Source organism: Triticum urartu, chromosome 2A, assembly GCF_056163025.1.
Source record: "Triticum urartu cultivar PI428250 chromosome 2A, HENAU_Tu73, whole genome shotgun sequence".
Classification (NCBI taxonomy): domain Eukaryota; kingdom Viridiplantae; phylum Streptophyta; class Magnoliopsida; order Poales; family Poaceae; genus Triticum; species Triticum urartu.
Genome location: NC_141874.1, coordinates 364298197 through 364319830, shown reverse-complemented (window position 1 = coordinate 364319830; position 21634 = coordinate 364298197).

The following is a 21634-nucleotide window of genomic DNA, read 5'->3' as shown; positions in this document are numbered from 1 at the left end:
ATCTGCTAGTTCATCTTAGACTTTTGTCATTTTTGCCATGATTATTGTGTGCATGCTATGCCTGTGAGTACTTCATATGTTTTGTTAAGCATTTTGTTTTCTTTCCAGAGGTGCAACCCATGCATTTTTAGGATGTGTGTGGTGACTTGTGCAAGCTTGCAAAGTGAGGCACCCGGTAAATCTGTTTTCAGGGACTTAGTTGTTTTCACTAAGTCTGGGATATTTTAGTTCATGATGCCATATGTTCAGCTTGTTTCCTAGTGATCCGTGCCTCTTTTGAGGATGATCAGTAAGGGACTTTTGTTATTCATGTTATGCTCTATCCATCCATGTCTTTTTTTGCAATTATGGAGCACCATAGCTTGAGTCAGTCGAGCTCTACTTTTGCTTCATGGTGAATCTGGGCAGATCGTCAACTCGTTTGCGATTTTGCCGGCGTTGTTGTAGTTGATCCGTGCATGCTATGCCATTGTTATTGCCATGTCTAGCTTGTACTTTGTGCCTTCTTAATAGATGTATGCTTGCCTTGCTGTGACTTTCATCGTGGTGAGTGCATCGAGCTTGTTTACATGCCTTCGTGAGTTATATTTCAGCATGTCTCAGTTTTCACTAAGTCTGAAAACTGATTTTGTTTTAGCTATGTTCGTGTGCCCGTTAATATATTTTGTGAACCCTTTTGGCCCCAGGTCACTTTGGGTCTTTTGTTAAGCTTGTTGAGTAGCTCCATGCCATGTTCTTACTTGTCATGTTCAGGTCATGTATCATATTGTTTTGCTGCTCCGAAGAGGGCTTCGTGATCTGAAATTTCAGACTAGTGTTAATTTCACTAAGTCTGGAATCTGTTTTGCATTTGCGTTTTTGCCATGCCTGTTTGAACCTCATAATGAATGAATTGGCCGTGGCTAAGTGCTAGTCTTTTGATAAGCATCTTGTGTGCATCCCTGCCATGTATTTTGTTGTCTTGTTTCGTGGCTGTAGCATGTTCATTTCGTTCCATTTAGATGCCTACTTGCTGTAAATCGCAGACCGGTGTCATATCTTAAAACGCTTGCCATTTCCAAACCGTAACTCCCATTCCAATGATCTTTATATCGTTTTCAAGCGATTTCATCCCCTCTATCCAGTGGCACCCTTGAAATTCCAAGTTGAGGCCAGGTTCATGCATTTCCTGTCATATCTTGCATTTTGCATTCCGCATCGCATTCCATATAGCATATCATCATTTCATCATATTGCTTGGTCTTGCACGTGGTTGATTGTATCCTTGTTTCTTGTTTGTCTTGTTTGGGTAGAGCCGGGAGACGAGTTCGCTACTGAGGAGCCCGTTGAGTTTGCTTGTGAGAATCCAGTCAACTCTGACAACTGTGCAGGCAAGATGATCATACCCTCGAAATCACTACTATCTTTGATATGCTAGTTTGCTCGCTCTTGCTTTGCCAATGCTACGATGCCTACAATTTGCTTGTCAGCCTCCCAATTGCCATGTTGAACCTCTAACCCACAATGTCCTAGCAAACCGTTGATTGGCTATGTTACCGCTTTGCTCAGCCCCTCTTATAGCGTTGCTAGTTGCAGGTGAAGATTGGAGGCGTTCCTTGTTGGAACATTTGTTTACTTATTGGGATATCATTATATTGCTATGTTATCTTAATGCATCTATATACTTGGTGAAGGGTGGAAGGCTCGGACTCTCGCCTAGTGTTTTGTTCCACTCTTACCGCCCTAGTTTCCGTCATATCGGTGTTATGTTCTCGGATTTTTGCGTTCCTTACGCGGTTGGGTTATAATGGGAACCCCTTGATAGTTCGCCTTGATTAAAGCTTTTCCAGCAATGCCCAACCTTGGTTTTACCATTTGCCGCCTAGCCTTTTTCCTTCCCTTGGGTTCTGCAGACTCAAGGGTCATCTTATTTTACCCCCCCCCCCGGGCCAGTGCTCCTCTGAGTGTTGGTCCAAACTAGAGCCCCTTGCAGCGCCACCTCGGGGAAACTCGAGGGCTGGTTTTAGTTGTACGGATTGCTTATCTGAGTGTGCCCTGAGAAAAAGATATGTGCAGCTCCTATCGGGATTTGTCGGCACATTCGGGCGGTGTTGCTGGTCTTGTTTTAACCTGTCGAATTGTCTTGTTGTACCGGGTTGCCGAGTCTGATCGGTGTGTCTCGGGTGGAGGTCTATTCCTTCGTTGAACGTGGGAGCTATAGCCGCATCGAGGGCGTTACAAGTTGGTAATCAGAGCCTTCCCCGACCTTAGGAGCCCCATTGCTTGATCGTCTTAGCAGCCGAGTTGTGTCTAGAAAAATGTTTTGAGTCCTTAGGAATTATATATCGGAGAGTTTAGGAATTCTTTTTACTTCCCAGTCTCCTCATCGCTCTGGTAAGGCATCCTGACGTAGAGTTTTGACTCTTCTCTTCTCAAATTTCACTAAAATTTTTTTTTAGGATCACGCGAGTATCTTGGATTTGTTCCGATGGCTTATGATGAGAATACTGTCTTGGTGCCTCCTGTCAGGGGTTTAGTGGAAGTGTCCCGGGGAGTTGAGCTCTGAGGTGTTGTCATCATAATTTTATCGTTGCAATTCTGAAATACTTGAGATATGTTCGCCGACATCGAAAATCTCTTTTATGCAGTTCGTTGGTGAGATAACCTCGACGCCACCCAGTACTGGGGCGGGAGTTCGGGAGTATCGCCATAACTTGTATAACGGATGCTTTTCGAAGGTTGAGGTAGATGGTTTCCGAAGTTTTCTTGGTTATGTGTTGAAGGATGGATACAGCTGGATGTAGGATTTGCTAGTTTGGGTGAGATATTATGCTTCCCCTGTATCCCCACACCTGATTGCATAACCGGAAAGGCTCGGGAGTTTCATAGGTGGGAATTCTAGTAGCTCTAGTTCTTCTTCCACGGATATTGGTTTGAGATTGGGATTTCTTACCGATTATTTGTTCTTGATCCGTACCTTGTTGATTTATTTCTCTACCTTAATTCTACGTGGCTTCTCAATTTATGGATATGTGACCATTTGAAGAGGAATGCATTCGTTCATTTTGTTCGGATGTATAGACTATATGTTGCAATTTTTATTCCATTGGATTCAGCTTCAATATTTATCTGTCTATGTGCTAATGGTGGTCAACCTCTTCAGGATGGCTCCTCCAATGCGCACGACTCCGAATCCTGATCCGCCACCGCCTCCACCTCCTCCAGAGGCATGGCAAGCTGTGATGGCCGCAACCAATGCAAACACTCAGCTGATCATGCAAATTCTCCAAGAGCGCAATCAAGGCAGTCAAGGGAATCAAGGCAGCAATCAGAATCACTTTGCTACACTCAACCAGTTCCTTGCTAATGGGCCAAAGACTTTCAGCAATTGTGTTGAGGCAACCGATGCTGACGATTGGCTTGTGGATCTGTGTAAACATTTCGAGTGCAGTAACGTCAGGCCTGAGGACTTTGTGAAGTTCGCTTCCTTCCAACTCAAAGATCAGGCAGCAGAATGGTTCCAGCAGTACAAGGATTCCAGAGGTGGACGTGTTATCACTTGGGATGATTTCCGTCGAGATTTCCGAGCTCATCACATTCCGCAGAGCGTGGTTGAAAGCAAGCGTGAGGAATTCCGCAATCTGAAGCAAGGCTCTTTGTCTGTCTATGACTACAACAAATTGTTCCAGAAGCTTGCCCGCTTTGCCAAGCAGGACGTGCCTGATGAGAAGAGCATGATATACCAGTTCAGGGGTGGACTCAGAGAAGATATTCAACTCGCTCTTGTCCTCTTCGAGCCCTTGAGATACGATGAGTTCTACAACATGGCACTGAAGCAAGAGGCTGCTCAGTTGAGGTGTGATGCTTCCAGGAAGCGAGTCAGAGATGTTACTCCTTCTTCCTCTACTCAAGTGGCCAAGCAGCAGAAGTTTTGGCTTCCTCCTCCTCCGTTCCGTCAGCCGTTTCAGCAGAAGAGCAAAGGTGGCAGTGGTTCTTCCCACCCACCCAACCCAGGCTTTCAGAACAAGACTTCGTCTCAAGCTCCAAGATCGAGTGCTCCGTATCACCGTCCACTTTCAGAGGTCACGTGCAACAAGTGCCAACAGAAGGGTCACTATGCCAACAAGTGTTTCAACCAGAGGCGTCTTCCTCCTCCTCCTCCTGTCAGATCGGCAAGTACAGCTGTGGTCAAGCATAACCCCAAGCATGCCAAGGTGAATTTAATGAATGCAGCTCAGGCAGAGGACTCGTCAGATGTGATCATGGGTAACCTTCCTATTAATGATATTCCTGCAAAAGTTCTTTTTGACACTGGTGCATCGCATTGTTTCATGTCGAGACCTTTTGCATCTAAGCATGATTTTTTTACTCAAGTGTTGCCGAAGCCGTTGGCTATTGTCTCTCCGGCCCGTCAAATGACATCTCGAGTATGCGTTCCGGATGTTGCTATCACTTTGGGTGACTATAAGTTCTTGTCCTCTCCAAATGTTCTTGGTGACTCGGATATTGATCTTATTCTCGGGATGGATTGGCTTTCTAAGCACAAGGCTCAACTTGATTGTGCAGCCAGGCAGATTCAATTGACTCATTCGTCTGAGGATGTAATTGTCTTTGCCGCTCGGGATAATACCATTCGTCTGTTTTCTCTCAATGAGAAGGGTGAATTGGATTCCATCTCTCAAATTCCAGTCGTTTGCGAATATCAAGACGTCTTTCCAGAAGAGCTCCCAGGAATGCCTCCGCACCGGCCAGTTGAATTCGTTATTGAACTTGAGCCTGGCACGGAACCTGTGTGCAAACGTCCTTACAAGCTCGGACCTGAAGAGTTAAAGGAGCTGAAGAAGCAACTCGATGAGCAAGAAAGAATGGGTCTCATCCGGCCTAGTACTTCTCCGTGGGGTTGTGGTGTTCTTTTTGTGAAGAAGAAGGATGGAACGGACCGACTTTGTGTTGATTACCGTCCGGTGAACAAGAAGACCATCAAGAACAAATACCCACTTCCCAACATCAATGAGCTGTTCGAACAACTCAAAGGTGCTCAAGTATTCTCCAAGCTTGATCTCCGTATGGGTTATCACCAGATTCGCATTCGTGAAGAAGATATTCCCAAGACAGCATTCAGAACAAGCTTTGGTTCATATGAATACACTGTCATGTCTTTTGGCCTCGCCAACGCTCCTCCGACGTTCTCTCGCATGATGAATTTCATCTTCAACGCCTACACCAATGACTTCGTTTTGGTCTATCTCGATGACATTCTGGTTTTCTCGAAGAACAAGGAAGATCATGCCAAGCACTTGCGTTTGGTTCTCGATAAGCTCAGGGAACATCAGTTCTATGCCAAGTTCTCCAAGTGTGAATTTTGGCTCGATGAGGTTCTTTATCTTGGTCATATCATCTCTGCCAAGGGCATTTCCGTGAATCCCGAGAAGGTATCCGCAATTGTGAATTGGGAACCTCCTCAGAACGTGAAACAACTCCACAGTTTTCTCGGTCTCGCAAGCTATTGCCGAAGATTCGTTGAAAACTTTTCCAAGATCGCGAAGCCTCTCTCAAATCTTCTTCAGAAGCACGTCAAGTATGTTTGGTCTCCAGAGTGTGATATTGCTTTCAACACTTTGAAAGAGAAGTTGATCACTGCTCCAGTTCTGACTCCGCCTGATGAATCCAAGCCGTACGAGGTCTTTTGTGATGCCTCTCTCCAAGGTCTTGGCGCAGTATTGATGCAAGAGAAGAAAGTTGTTGCTTATACATCTCGCCAGTTGAAGCCTAATGAGAAGAACTACCCCACTCATGATCTCGAGTTGGCGGCAGTTGTGCATGCTCTTTTGACTTGGAGACATCTTCTATTGGGAAGAAAAGTGGACATTTTCACTGATCACAAGAGTCTCAAGTACATCTTCACTCAGCCTAATCTCAACCTAAGGCAAACTCGATGGGTCGAAATGATTCAAGAGTATAATCCGAGTATTGAGTATACTCCAGGCAAGGCCAATGTGATTGCTGACTCTTTGAGCAGAAAGGCCTATTGCAACAGTCTGATTCTCAAGCCTTATCAACCCGAGCTTTGTGAAGCTTTCCGCAAGCTTAATCTGCAAGTTGTTCCTCAAGGTTTCCTCGCCAACCTTCAAGTCTCTCCTACCTTAGAAGACCAGATTCGCCAAGCCCAACTTCTTGATGCTATGGTGAAAAAGGTGAAGATTGGGATTGCCAAGAGTCAGTCCAAGTACAAGTGCTACCGCCTTGATGACAAGGACACTCTCTTCTTCGAGGATCGTATTGTTGTGCCCAAAGGTGAACTTCGTAAAGTGATCATGAACGAAGCTCACAATTCTCTCCTCTCCATCCACCCTGGGAGCACGAAGATGTATCAGGACCTCAAGCAAGCTTATTGGTGGACTCGAATGAAGCGCGAGATCGCTCAATTCGTGAATGAATGTGATGTCTGCAGAAGAGTGAAGGTAGAACACCAAAGGCCAGCTGGCCTCCTCCAACCTCTTGCCATTCCAGAATGGAAGTTTGACCACATTGAAATGGACTTCGTGACTGGGTTTCCAAAGTCCAAGCGTGGCAATGATGCTATATTTGTCGTCATCGATAAGCTCACCAAAGTGGCTCATTTTCTGCCTATCAAGGAGTCGATCACTGCAGCTCAATTGGCGGAACTCTATACCTCTCGCATTGTCTCTCTGCACGGTATTCCTCAAGTGATCTCTTCAGACCGTGGCAGCATCTTTACCTCGAAGTTTTGGGATTCTTTTCAGAAGGCCATGGGCACCAACATCCGCTTCAGCACTGCTTTCCATCCTCAAACAAGCGGTCAAGTCGAGCGTGTCAACCAGATTCTTGAAGATATGCTCAGGGCTTGTGTGATCTCCTTCGGCATGAAGTGGGAGGATTGTCTTCCTTATGCTGAATTCTCGTACAACAACAGTTTTCAAGCAAGTTCGGGCAAGGCCCCTTTTGAAATTCTGTATGGCAGGAAGTGCCGTACCCCTCTCAACTGGTCTGAAACCGGTGAACGTCAGCTGCTGGGTAATGACTTAATCACAGAAGCAGAAGAAATGTGCAAAGTCATTCGTGATAACCTTAAAGCAGCCCAATCCCGCCAGAAGAGCTACTATGATAGTAAGCACCGTGATTTGGCTTTCGAGATCGGAGATCATGTTTACCTCCGCGTCTCTCCCATGAAAGGTACTCGTCGCTTCGGTATCAAAGGGAAGCTTGCCCCTAGATACGTGGGACCTTTCAAGATTGTCAGCAAGAGAGGCGACCTCGCCTATCAACTCGAACTTCCTTCAAACTTTGCAAATGTTCATGATGTGTTCCACGTCTCTCAGCTTCGAAAGTGCTTCAAGACTCCTGACCGCACCGTCAACTTCGAGGACATTGAGCTCCAAGAAGATCTCTCTTATCGTGAGCACCCAGTTGCTATTCTTGAAGAGACTGAACGCAAGACTCGCAACAAGTCAATCAAATTTCTCAAAGTCAAGTGGTCTCACCATTCCGACCATGAAGCTACCTGGGAACGCGAGGATCACCTCCGTTCTGAGTACCCGGAGTTCTTTCAGTCCTAGATCTCGGGACGAGATCTTTTCGTAGTGGTGGAGTGTTGTAACGCCCCAGATACGACTTTCCCAATTTGTACTCCAACTCTTGCCGTTTCCGGCGTTAAGTTATATTTATTTCTCGGGTTCGGGTCTTTGTCTCCGTGTGTTGTTTTTGTTTTCTTGCATCTCATATCATGTCATCATGTGCATTGCATTTGCATACGTGTTTGTCTCATGCATCCGAGCATTTTTCCCGTTGCCCGTTTTGCATTCCGGCGCTTCGTTCTCCTCCGGTGGTCATTTCTAGCTTTCTTTCGTGTGTGGGGATTAAAAATTTCCGGATTGGACCGAGACTTGTCATGCGGCCTTGGTTTACTACCGGTAGACCGCCTGTCAAGTTTCGTATCATTTGGACTTCGTTTGATACTCCAACGGTTAACCGAGGGACCGAAAAGGCCTCGTGTGTGTTGCAGCCCAACACCCCTCCAATTTGACCCAAAACCCACCAAACTCTGCTCCATGTCCTAGAGCGTTCGATCACGATCGCGTGGCCGAAAACCGCACCTCATTTGGAGTCTCCTAGCTCCCTCTATGCCTATATATACCCCCTCCATTTTTCGGATCTCATCTCCCCCGTCCAAACCCTAAACAAAAAGATTCAGATCTGCCGCCGACGGACGTGTCCGGTGCGGACCGGACAACGTCCGCCCCGTCGCGCCCAGCCACTCCCGTCCTGCCATCTGTCCCCGGGCGGTGCCCACATCGCCGCCGGCCCGCAGGCCCGCGCGGGGCCCTCCCGGCCCGGAGCCGCCGCCGCCCAGCACCCGCGCCCCGCCGCCTTCGTCTTCGAGCCCGGCCGCCCCGCCGCCGTGCCAACTCCGGTGACCGGCCGCCGCCTCGCCCCCTCGCCGCACCATCGCCGCCCGCGCCGCTCCGGCGGGCCACCGCCGCCGCCGCACCATGCCCCGGCCTCCCCCTCGCCGCACCACGCCGCCCCGGCCTCTCCCCGCGGGCTCCAACTCCGGCCAGCTCGAGCTCAACTCCGGCGAACTCCTCGGGAAACGCGCCAGATCTAGATCCAAACTTCTCCTCGGTTGACTTTTTCCCTCTCATTCCAGATTTTTATGCCTACTTTGACCGCCCGTAACTTTGCATCCGTAGCTCCGTTTTGGACATATGATATATCAAAATCTTCGTCTCGACGAGTACATAATTTCATTCCATTGTATCATTTTCATTTGAGTCCATCTTGATTCCCTAAATGCTGTTAGAAGGAGGCTTCGTGAGTTAATTGTCAGATCTGCTAGTTCATCTTAGACTTTTGTCATTTTTGCCATGATTATTGTGTGCATGCTATGCCTGTGAGTCCTTCATATGTTTTGTTAAGCATTTTGTCTTCTTTCCAGAGGTGCAACCCATGAATTTTTAGGATGTGTGTGGTGACTTGTGCAAGCTTGCAAAATGAGGCACCCGGTAAATCTGTTTTCAGGGACTTAGTTGTTTTCACTAAGTCTGGGATATTTTAGTTCATGATGCCATATGTTCAGCTTGTTTCCTAGTGATCCGTGCCTCTTTTGAGGATGATCAGTAAGGGACTTTTGTTATTCATGTTATGCTCTATCCATCCATGTCTTTTTTTGCAATTATGGAGCACCATAGCTTGAGTCAGTCGAGCTCTACTTTTGCTTCGTGGTGAATCTGGGCAGATCGTCAACTCGTTTGCGATTTTGCCGGCGTTGTTGTAGTTGATCCGTGCATGCTATGCCATTGTTCTTTCCATGTCTAGCTTGTAATTTGTGCCTTCTTAATAGATGTATGCTTGCCTTGCTGTGACTTTCATCGTGGTGAGTGCATCGAGCTTGTTTACATGCCTTCGTGAGTTATATTTCAGCATGTCTCAGTTTTCACTAAGTCTGAAAACTGATTTTGTTTTAGCTATGTTCGTGTGCCCGTTAATATATTTTGTGAACCCTTTTGGCCCCAGGTCACTTTGGGTCTTTTGTTAAGCTTGTTGAGTAGCTCCATGCCATGTTCTTACTTGTCATGTTCAGGTCATGTATCATATTGTTTTGCTGCTCCGAAGAGGGCTTCGTGATCTGAAATTTCAGACTAGTGTTAATTTCACTAAGTCTGGAATCTGTTTTGCATTTGCGTTTTTGCCATGCTTGTTTGGACCTCATAATGGATGAATTGGCCATGGCTCAGTGCTAGTCTTTTGATAAGCATCTTGTGTGCATCCCTGCCATGTATTTTGTTGTCTTGTTTGGTGGCTGTAGCATGTTCATTTCGTTGCATTTAGATGCCTACTTGTTGTAAATCGCAGACCGGTGTCATATCTTAAAACGCTTGCCATTTCCAAACCGTAACTCCGATTACAATGATCTTTATATCGTTTACAAGTGATTTCATCCCCTCTATCCAGTGGCACCCTTGAAATTCCAAGTTGAGGCCAGGTTCATGCATTTCCTGTCATATCTTGCATTTTGCATTCCGCATCGCATTCCATATAGCATATCATCATTTCATCATATTGCTTGGTCTTGCACGTGGTTGATTGTATCCTTGTTGCTTGTTTGTCTTGTTTGGGTAGAGCCGGGAGACGAGTTCGCTACCGAGGAGCCCGTTGAGTTTGCTTGTGAGGATCCAGTCAACTCTGACAACTGTGCAGGCAAGATGATCATACCCTCGAAATCACTACTATCTTTGCTATGCTAGTTTGCTCGCTCTTGCTTTGCCAATGCTACGATGCCTACCATTTGCTTGTCAGCCTCCCAATTGCCATGTTGAACCTCTAACCCACCATTTCCTAGCAAACCGTTGATTGGCTATGTTACCGCTTTGCTCAGCCCCTCTTATAGCGTTGCTAGTTGCAGGTGAAGATTGGAGGCGTTCCTTGTTGGAACATTTGTTTACTTGTTGGGATATCATTATATTGCTATGTTATCTTAATGCATCTATATACTTGGTGAAGGGTGGAAGGCTCGGCCTCTCGCCTAGTGTTTTGTTCCACTCTTACCGCCCTAGTTTCCGTCATATCGGTGTTATGTTCCCGGATTTTGGCGTTCCTTACGCGGTTGGGTTATAATGGGAACCCCTTGATAGTTCGCCTTGATTAAAGCTTTTCCAGCAATTCCCAACCTTGGTTTTACCATTTGCCGCCTAGCCTTTTCCTTCCCTTGGGTTCTGCAGACTCAAGGGTCATCTTATTTTACCCCCCCCCCCGGGCCAGTGCTCCTCTGAGTGTTGGTCCAAACTAGAGCCCCTTGCAGCGCCACCTCGGGGAAACTCGAGGGCTGGTTTTAGTTGTACGGATTGCTTATCTGAGTGTGCCCTGAGAAAGAGATATGTGCAGCTCCTATCGGGACTTGTCGGCATATTCGGGCGGTGTTGCTGGTCTTGTTTTAACCTGTCGAATTGTCTTGTTGTACCGGGTTGCCGAGTCTGATCGGTGTGTCTCGGGTGGAGGTCTATTCCTTCGTTGAACGTGGGAGCTATAGCCGCATCGAGGGCGTTACACTACGAGCCCCTGGTTAGTGTTCGGCGACATCCGAGGTCAAGTCGTAAACACTTCGGCCAATGTTATGAACGGCCCGTCATTTAACAAAGTCATCGAATCGCTAACCAGTTCACACTTATTGTGACAGTCAGTTTTTGGCTTTCTCCACTGAGCTGCTTAACCATGCGAGCTGGAAGCACAATCACAGTGGTTCTCCCTTTGCACACCTAGCCGAACAAAGCAGAACGTAGGAGGCAAGCGCAGGAGCCGGGTAACCCAAATATTGACTGAAGACACAATTCGAAACCGAAGCATATTTAGCAATATCCGAGAATGTTTTTGCCGAATCTCTAAAGGTGTCCGGTGTTGCACTGTGAGACTTGTGCTGAAAACACACAAATAGTTTAAAAGTGTCATAAGCTTGGAAAACCAAAAAACGTCAGTAAAAACTTGACGTACGAACAATATCAAGTGTTCGGTGCCAATCCAAAAATTGGAAAAAAGAAAAAATTGTGCTTCTGCCATGCTTTAACATGACACACCCGATGTCAACACTTCAAGCGGGCCAGCCTACGGCTTCGAGCTCCCTATCCTAGAGGCAAAGTACTTCTTCGAGGCTAGTTTAGCGAACTAAACTCTAGCGGCTTTTTAGAGAGAAGACAGGCTATCCGGCTATTGACCATACACTCGAGTCGAAAAAGGAGCGGTAGAAAAAGACTTTGCGACGACCAAAAATAAAACACATTTACTATAAAACAGCTCATATAAATTTTAAGAGCCCCCAAGTGACTTGGGTAAAAGAATTTTATGTATAATGATTGTATGTACCGATGTACTTATATCATATCTGTGTTCACCCGAACTTTAAACGCGTCTTAACCGACCATCGGCTTCTCCCTATTCGGCAAGGACCGAAAAGTGTCATGTACTCCACCTGTCGAAAGCATCGACGGTGTTTCCGATAACCAGGCAATCAGGCCATAAGGCTGTAATAGACAAAGCGCGCTTAGGGAACTTATGCTATATTACTGACGAAGTGTAAGAAGCATCTTTGAAGAAATTAGTACCTCCACCGATACCTTTCTTCGGTTGCTCATTGTTACTATGAGACTTATGCAATAATTTTTTTGTACTCATGAGTTCCGTCGTGTGCCGACCATTATTGAAAACAATAAGAGCGCTAGCTTTCGGCTTCACCCAGTCTGAGGTACTAAATCGGATGACCCAGTAGTAACAATCGCAGAGGTGCTCCCTTTAGCGCCTAGCCAAACAATCGGGAACGTAGGGGTAAGCACAGGAGCCAGGCAACCCAGCTTGCGAAACACTTAAGTCAACATGGTGCATATTGTGGCGTAATACACGAACAAGGAACGAAGCCGTACAAGTATAATCATATGCAAGAGGAAAGGATTCATAAAGGAAGCCCCCAAGTAAACGGGGTATCTGAATTTTCTTGCAACAAATAAGGTTTTGACAAAGAAAGTTTTTCGCAAATGACTTTTTGTCAAAAAAGCATAATGCTTGGTCGAACCGAACGAAATTTAAAACTAAAGGTTTTTAAGTATGGAAGCGACTTAGCTGGTTAATGTGCTCGGTGTCGATGCACGACCCGAGCTTACGGTGGGACAAGGTCCCAGCCCCCAAGCCGGTCCCGAGGTGGCGGAGCGAAGAGCTCGACACTCCAAAGTGGTGACATAGCACGGCCAATGCAGGCCAGCAGTGTGACGCCGAAGTCCCCGGCATGGCTTAATGAAGTAATGACGAAGCCCTCGGTCCAGCCGAGGTGACGTGGTACGTTGGTACACCGAGGTGATAGCGCTGCCCGACCCGGATCCTTTACCTGTGCACAGAAAATAGTGCAAGCTGGAGATAATAGGAATAAAAAATTGTTGCATAATTAATAATTTACGCAAAGTGAGTAATAAAAGAAAGATGGCCCGTGTGCTGAACACTCGACGAGGTAGAGCTCTCTCAGCGATGCCGAAGTCCCCGAGGCAACCAAACATGTCGGTGTGGCGATTCGGCCAACAAGGTGATCACGCGAGTCGATTGGGACAATGACGTCGGCTTGCAAAAGTGACCGCGTGACGCAGTCGAAGTCGATCACCTACACACATAAAATAGTGCGGTCCAAAAAGGATAATTGCTTTTCACAAAAATAATTTATTGAAAGAGATGTGGCATGGCGCTGAAGTCATGTCGATGCAGTGCGTCGGTGTGACGCGGTGAAGGCGTGGCCAAGCCAGAATTCACAAGCCGGTCTGAGTTCTGGATGCGGCATTCGCCGAACTGTATACGAAAACTGACCGAACCACCACGCGACCGTTGTTAATGCGGCCACCATTTGATAGACATGTGTACAGATGATGAAACAAACCAGAGTAATAATTCTTTGGGAAAAATAAACCCAAGCAAGAAAAAAAATACTAGGATTAATAGCACCTGGTTTATCTGTTGTAGCAATATGAAGAAATGTTACTTCCAAAATTGGGACTCGATCTGCACACCCATTGCCTGATGGGAGATAAAGCGACGGCATGGCGATGCTGGCAAAGGTGGGCTTGCCGAGGCAAAGCCCCCGATCAAGTTAACATGACGAAGCTGGTCAGCTGGTGACGCCGAAGTCACCGGAGTATGTTGATGAAGAAATAACAAAGTTACCGGTCTAGCCGAGATGATGGAGTGGGTCAGTAAGGAGACGCTGCAGCTGCCATGTCAGCCGAGGTGTTGAAGCAGTTCGGCGTGATGGACGTCGGCTTGAAAAAGCAACAGTGCGGCCATGCCAACGCTGGTCATAACTTATGACGCGGTCAATGCCGGATTGATGAAGTGACCGAGCTGCGATGTCGGTGCGCCTGACCCGTGCAATCCATGGGGCGATGGTGTTGGTAATGGTTTATCCTTCGTGATGCCGATCTCTTGTTCGGCTTGCCGAGCTGATGATCTGATAAGGTTAGGCTCGGCTTGATGAAGCGACGATCTGTCTAGCGCAGGTCGATAGACGTGTAGCAATGTTACCGGACTGGTGTGACACCAACGCGATGGTGAAGAGTGCCTCAAAGAAGGCTTAAACTTTCATGGGCACGTGTTAAAAACAACGCACAATACCATAAAAGAAAATTCCTTTAAAAAGGTTGTCCAATATCACGTTCATAAAGAAACATGAATTCTGGTCGGATCCGTATTCGCGCAGAAAACATGTCCGAAAAGTGATGTGCTAATCGGAAGGTTTCCGGAGTTTGGACGGTCAGATCGAGCTGAAATTTTGAGGGGTATTAGACATAGGAATTCCGCAGTCGATCAACGGTTGGATCTTCCAAAGGACGTTCGAGCTAGCTGCTGGAGACCAGGCCCTAAACTCGCCAAGATTCCCGTCTAGATTTGACACGGCTCCGGTATATCATAGATTGCCGGAGATTCCTCCATCGGAACTCGACGAAATTTTGCATGGTTGTTGTAGACTCAATTCCGTACAATTACACTAAAGCAATCGTTAAAACGACACGCGAGAATGCGGTGGTGGTGGATACAAGGTCACTGTCCAGAAAAATAGCACGGTGACCGAGGTCAATGTTGACGTTGAGCCCCTGAGCTCCATGGATTATTCCTCCATGATCTTGATAGAGATTGGAGTTGATGTTGATGAAGGCCCCCGTTGGAACATGAGAATCGGTGATGGAGCATGGTCCTCGGTCGAGCCAAGGTGACCAGTCGAGCCGACAATGAAGATGTCGGCATCGCAGTTGATCTGCGGGCGAGCCATTGATCCTTTGCCAATCACACAGCGGAACTCTCAATGAAAGCACTATTGTCGGTGTAAAAACTGGCACATCTTGGGTAGGGGGTCCCAAGCTGTGTATCATGGATCGATGGGTTACAGGAGACAGGGGACACGATGTTTACCCAGGTTCGGGCCTCTTGATGAAGGTAAAACCCTACGTCCTGCTCTTGTTTATATTGATGGAGTATCAAGTACGGAGTTGATCTACCTTGAGATCATATGTTGTGGTCTAAAACCTAAGGGTATGATGAATAATATCATAATCATCTATTGACTAGCCTGGCCTCGGCTTATATAACATACCAGAGGCCTAGGATAACAAGAGTCCTAGTCGAATACGTCGGTGGAGAGGAGTCCTTATCTTGATCACCAAGTCTTGTAGAATCTTCCTCGTATATCTCTTCGGCCGTCCGAACTGGCCCATGAGTAAACGGCCATGGGGGTCCTCGGCCCAATCCAACTGATTGGGAGACGATGTGGTGAGTACCCCCTAGTCTAGGACACCATCAGCCACCGCCCGCGCCACCGCGCCTCGCGCCGCCGCCCCGCCGCCGCGCCGCTACTCGCCGTCGCCGGATCCGTCGGTGCCGCGTCGGAACTTGCCGAGCCACCGCCGTTGACCGTTGACCGGTCGGTTCTCTTTGGTTGACCCCGGTTTTCTTTTTTCCGAAAAACCCTTGATCGGTTTTTTTGTTCTAGATCGGTATTTTTCGGTTTAGTTAAATAGCGGACGTTCGTCCGTACGTTCGTTTTAATGAACGCTGCTCATCAGTTAGCCGCAGACAGCAAATGTCCGTTCGTTAGCCTGTTCGTCTCGTTTTATTTTCCAGGGTTTTTCCGCGATTATTTTCGATCGTGATTTCTACCCTAATCTTCGTTTTAGTTTATCTTTTCGCTTGTTTATCTAAATCGGGTGAAACAAGCACCTAGATCTTCGTCTCGAGGCCCTCTTTCTGTTTAACCAACTTGAACAAGATTTTGGTACTGTAAAATTTGACTTTAGTCCAGATTAGTAAATCGGATCTTGTTTCTTTCGTAGTTTGAGTATCGTTGCTCCGTTTGATTTGATCTTTTTGCAAACCAGAGTTCTTTAGTTGAACTTTCTGGTTAGATCTTCTTATTTGAGTTTTACCCGTGCATCTTTGCTTGATTGCTTATGTATGCTATTGTTTGTTTGTGATAGAATACCCGGAGTGCGAAGCATGCTACTACGAGTCCTTAGCATTTGCAGATCGTCAGCAAGGCAAGTAAAACATTGATCATACCCCTTTATTTACCTAGTTTTATGTATTAGTTTCAACCCTCACACATTGCATGAGTAGGATCTCTTAACATGTTGGTTTGGGAAGAAGATGATGAGGTAGAACCTATTGCCCAGTTTATTATCAAACCCTTTGGAGTTACTACTACGTTATGCTTAATGCCATGCTATGTTCGTAGACGTGGATTGTGTTTGAGAGTATCCATGATAGATGTGAGGTTGTTAATTAATGGTTCAACTTAAGGTGGCAACTTTAATACACATCTGGGCGGATTGCTTGTGGGCACCTGGGGTTATACCAGTGTTGTCCTTGGAGATCCCAGGGTTATACCGTGCAATCCTCCTATGGTCCGCCACCCAGGCTCAAAGGGATCATAAGATTATTCATGCTAGAAACTTCCGTGTGCAGCCACAAGCTATTATGGGCTCTAGCATAGTGGAGTAAGTTGCATGACCTCTTCCAATGGTAGACTAGCAGATGTAGGGGATGTAGGTTGGTACGGTCTACCCGGGGTTAGGGTTAATGTTTCTGAAAGACTGTGTCTCGGTCATCCATTTCTCAAACACCATGTAGTGTGAGAAAATCCAATGGAGGAGATCGTGTCTTGTGGGGAAAAGTGCGCAAACCTCTGCAGAGTGTACAAACTAATCATGGTTAGCCGTGTCCCTGGTTATGGACCTCTTGGGTATCTGGTTCTTGGATTATCATATGGATCTCATCAATTTAAATTAATTTATTGGGTTGATAATTACCTTTAATTGGGATTGAGATGGGGGTACCATTCTCAATGTTGTTTCAACTACCGTGATAGTTAAATAAAATATATTCCTTTGTTGTAGGGAAAAATTGGCTTTTCGCAAAAACATTGTAACCATAGAGCCTCCACCAGCCATATATGCATGTAGTGATAGCATTTATTTGTTCATTGCTCTACCGTTTTACATTGCCAACATATTCCATGTGCTGGCCCGTTTTCGGGCTGCAACGTATCATGTTGCAGACTTTTCAGACAACGAGTAAGGTGACATAGGTTGGTTGTCGTGCACTCAGCTATGATGTTGGAGTTGATGGACTCGCTTTATCTTCCATGTCTTCCGCTGTTATCGTATTTAGATGGCCTTAAGCCATATTTATTGTAATAAGTTCTCTTTTGAGACATTCGATGTAATAAGTGTGTGATTGCTACTCTGTTATAAATCCTTCGAGTACTGTGTGTATCAGCATTACCGATCCAGGGATGACACTGAAGCACGGAGACTTTACCATCTGAGGTCGGGTTGCTACAAGATGGTATCAGAGCACACGCTGAATGTAGGACACGACCACTAAGATGAGCCATAGATCACTCTTCTCTACTCATTTCTGACTCCTCTCCATTTTCTACTCTTTAGGATGGCGGACTCAAGGAACAAGTTTACACAGCCGGATGAAGACACCCCGTTTGGACGACACTTGAAGGAAGTCACTAGGTACCTGACATCGGAATACCAAGCTTCATCGGGACCTACACCGCCACAGTACCATAAGAGGAACGTTGGATGATCCGAGTTCAAGTTCCAGGAAGGACATTCACGCCAGTCACTGAGGCCATAGAGTTTTCTTTTGATGCACCAACCTGGAGTCTAGGAAAGAGCATGGAAGCCCACATCGCCATGGGACGCATCGGCGAAGTCTACCACAAGGAACTTAAGGACACTATCTACCAGATATGTGGGCACCGAGATGAGTAGTGGGAGATGATCAGCACCAGGAAGGACAGGTCCATTGCAGCATTCATCTAGGAGTTAAACCATCACATACGTCGCCAAGAGAACCAGATGTGCGCAAGCATGATAGATTTGAAGAAGGCGATGACCGGGATCACAGAGCTAGAAGAGGAACTCTAGTCTACACGCGATGGTTATGAGGAGGAAATGACGATACTTGTGGAGATGAATGACGACCTGACGAGGAAGCTAGGAGTTTTTATGGGAGACCCCACACCAGGAGGAGAAGACGACGAACCCAAGGAGATTCGTTCTGAAGACTACATCATCATCGACGTCACCGACTCCGACCCCGATGATAGTGATGATGACTATGAAGACGAAGCTAGAGCGGATATCATGGAGTCTTCCACCGATCAAAATTTCTAGTAGACCACCATATGATCAGTAGTGTTCCCCCATGTATATAAAATAGTCCGAGCACTGTAACGATAGTTAGATCGATTGTATGCCCTTGCTTGATTGATTGAGTGATATGATATGATTGTGTTTGTCTCATGTGCATATGGGTAGTGTTTTCTCCTTAGACCTCATTATATTCTAATCTCTTCCCTCTAATGTTTTCTCCTTAGACCTCATTATATTCTAATCTCTTCCCTCTAATCCCATCAGATGTCTCCGAGACGTGATCCCGGATTTGTCTTCCCACCGGAGCTCACTCAGTTGATCCAGCAGCAGAATGCCTTGATGCAGTTGTTAGTTCAAAACCAAGGCAACAACAATAAAAACAACCCACCGCCACCACCTCCAGTTGACAACTTAGCCCATTTTCTGAGGTTACAGCCGCCGGTGTTTTCCAGTAGCACTGAGCCCATAGTTGCAGATGATTGGCTACGCATGATTGGAAGGGAGTTAACCACCGTCGGTTGCACAGATGCTGAGAAGGTGCATTTTACCGCACACTAACTGGATGGACCCACAACCGCATGGTGGGAAAATTACACAGCCACTTTTCCCATAGCCAATGTCACTTGGGAGTAGTTTCATTAAGCTTTCCGCACAACCCATGTCTCAACTGGAACTATGAGCATGAAGAAGCGTGAGTTTCGCAACTTACGCCAGGGGAATCGTACTGTAGCCCAGTACATGGAGTAGTTTAGTAAGTTATCTCGTTATGCCCCAGATGATGTGGCCACGGATGCCGCGAAGCAGGAGAAGTTTATGGGAGGGCTGAATGATGATATGAGCATGTAGTTAATGGTGGGAACATTCAACAACTACCAGGAGTTCGTAGATAAGGCTCTTATGATCAAAGGGAAGCATCAGCAGATTGAGAGCCGCAATAGGAAGTATGGACAAGGAAAGTACAATACAGGAGCATCGCAGAAGCCTTGTTTTACCCCGAACTCGGGAGGATACACCCATAATCATGGAGGCCACACTCACAATGGAGGAAGTTCTCATAACCACAATGTCCCAAAGAATGGGAATGGGAATGGAGCAAGCAGCAATCAGAACCACTCTAACCCAACCACACCCGCGAAGAACGACCAGAGTCACGTTACCTGTTTCAAGTGCGGGAAGACTGGGCACTACGCCAATGATTGTCCAGAGTTGAAGAATGGCAATGGTAATGGAAGCTCGGGGAAGAATCCCAACCCTTTCAACAGGGGACAAGTGAACCACGTGAACGTGGAGGAGGTTGAAAAGCAGCTAGATGCGGTTATCGGTAAGTTTTTGGTTAAGTCATTTACCGCTCTCGTTCTTTTTGATACTGATGCATCACATTCATACATTTCAAGGGGATTTGTGGACAATTTTAAGTTACCCACCTTAGCCCTTAGGACACCCTTGCTAGTGATCTCACCAGGTGCAGAGTATATGGCTAGCCGATGGTGCGACCGGATACCCTTAACCATTGGCAGCCATGTTTTCCCCTCAGACCTAATAATTTTGGAATCCCAAGGATTGGATGTGATACTAGGGATGGATTGGTTATCGAAGTATGGAGGAAACATTGATTGCACCAGTAGGTCAATTCTACTCACCACTCCGGAGGGAAAAAGCATTAAGTATGTATCCAGGCATACTCCTAATAGTACTCACTTAAATTCACTCACGGGAGTTGTTCAGGAAGAAGTGTCAGTAGTGAAAGATTACCCAGATGTATTTACAGAAGAGTTACCAGGCATGCCGCCAGATCGTGATATTGAGTTTTGATAGAGTTGCTGCCAGGCACCGGACCGATATCGAAGAGGCCATACCGGATGCCCGTGAATGATCTAGAGGAGATTAGGAAGCAGATCAAGGAGTTATTGGAGAAAGGTTACATTCGACGAAGTTCATCACCATGGGGAGCCCCAATGCTCTTGGTTGAGAAGAAAGATAAATCTCTGAGGATGTTTGTTGATTATCGCGCATTGAATTAAGTGACGATCAAGAACAAGTACCCACTGCCGATGATCAATGATTTGTTTGATCAATTGCAAGGAATTAAAGTGTTTTCAAAGATCGATCTTCGATCAGGATACCACCAGCTGAAGATTCGAGAAAACGATATACCTAAGATAGCTTTCACCACAAGGTATGGGCTATATGAGTATATGGTTATGTCATTTGGATTGACTAATGCCCCTGCCTATTTCATGAGTATGATGAACAAGGTGTTCATGGAATTCTTGGATAAGTTTGTTGTGGTGTTTATTAACGATATTATGGTATACTCGAAGAATGAAGAGGAGCACAAGGAGCATTTGTGTTTAGTTCTCGAGAAGCTCAGGGAACATCAGTTGTATGCCAAGTTCAGCAAGTGTGAATTTTGGTTGAAAGAAGTTGGATTCCTTGGACATGTTATATCAGGAGAAGGTATAGCAATAGACCCCACCAAGGTTAAATCAGTCACTGATTGGTTATCACCCACCTCAGTTGGAGAGATCCGCAGTTTTCTAGGACTCGCGGGATACTATCGGAGATTCATTGAGAATTTCTCTAAGATTGCGAAGCCCATGACGGAGTTGTTGAAGAAGGACACTAAGTTCAAATGGATGGACGAATGTGAGGCAATTTTTCAGGAGTTGAAGAAACGTTTGACTATAACCCGAGTGTTGATTCTGCCAGATATACGCAAGGATTTCCAAGTGTATTGCGCCGCATCTCGCCTAGGACTTGGAGGAGTACTTATGCAAGACGAAAGAGTTGTTTCATATGCCTCACGTCAACTTCGACCGCATGAGTTAAATTATGCCACACATGTTTGGAGTTAGCAGCTATAGTGCATGCACTCAAAACCTGTAGACATTTTCTTATTGGGAACCATTGTGATGTGTACATAGATCACAAGAGTTTGAAGTACATTTTCACACAGAATGAGTTGAATCTCGAGCAAAGGAGATGGTTGGAGCTTATAAAGGATTATGATATGAAGTTGCACTATCATCCAGGCAAGGCCAATGTCGTAGCAGACGCTTTGAGCCAGAAGAGTTATGACAATACCTTGGTAACATGAGGATTGCCAAAGGAGTTAGCAGAAGATCTCATGGAGCTTCATTTGGAGATTGTTCCTAGAGGTGTTGTTGCCGCAATGGAAGTTCAGTCCACATTGTTGGGAAAGATTTGTGAAGCTCAGAAGGATGATAAGGAAATTGCTGAGATAAAGGAGAGAATGAGCAAAGGAAAATCCAAAGGTTTTCATGATGATGAGCACGACACCTTGTGGTTTGAGGACCGAGTTTATGTGCCCAATAATGCAGAGATCAGGAAGTTGATACTTTAGGAAGCTCATGACTCACCATAATCGATACACTCCGGAAACACCAAGATGTATTTGGATTTGAAGGAACGCTTCTGGTGGACTGGTATGA